We start from the raw sequence: 847 nt of genomic DNA on the forward strand, positions 1-847 counted from the left end.
GAGAGACCGGAGAGAAATGAGGAGAAAGATGCAAAGGAGGGAGAGAGAGAGAGATATGAAAAGGAGAGAAAAAATGGGAGAGAGGGGGAGAGAAGATAGGGTGGGCTAGAGTGAGACTAGAAAGAGAAATGAGTGGGAAATAAGGAGAGATGTGGAGAAAGAAAAATAAGAGGGAGGGGAAGAGATAAATCAGAAGTAGAGAGAGAGGAACGAGGATGAAGGAGAGAGAAATGAGAGAAATAGAGACGCGACAGAGAGAAAAATAAGAGGACGTAGAGAGAGAGAGAGAGAGAGAGAGAGAGAGAAGGAGACAAATAGGAAAGAGAAATAAAAGGGAGGAGAGAGAAATGATGACAAAATGCCAAGGTGGGAGAAATGAGAAGAAGAGAAGGAGAAGCGGGAGAGAGAGGGGGAGGGAGATGTGAATAGGAGAGAGAGAGAGAGAGAGAGAGAGAGAAGATAGGGTGGGCTAGAGTGAGACTAGAAAGAGAAATGAGTGGGAAATAAGGAGAGATGCGAAGAAAGAAAAATAAGAGGAAGGGGAAGAGATAAATCAGAAGTAGAGAGAGAGAGAGAGAGAGAGAGACAAGGAGACAAATAGGAAAGAGAAATAAAAGGGAGGAGAGAGAAATGATGAGAAAATGCCAAGGAGAGAGAAATGAGAGAAATAGAGATGCGACAGAGAGAAAAATAAGAGGACGTAGAGAGAGAGAGAGAGAGAGAGAGAGAGAGAGAGAGAGAGAGAGAGAGACAAAGAGACAAATAGGAAAGAGAAATAAAAGGGATGAAATGGGAGAAATGATGACAAAATGCCAAGGTAGGAGAAATGAGAAGAAGAGAAGGAGAA

The sequence above is a fragment of the Salminus brasiliensis genome, chromosome 1, assembly GCF_030463535.1.
Source record: "Salminus brasiliensis chromosome 1, fSalBra1.hap2, whole genome shotgun sequence".
In the NCBI taxonomy this organism is placed as follows: domain Eukaryota; kingdom Metazoa; phylum Chordata; class Actinopteri; order Characiformes; family Bryconidae; genus Salminus; species Salminus brasiliensis.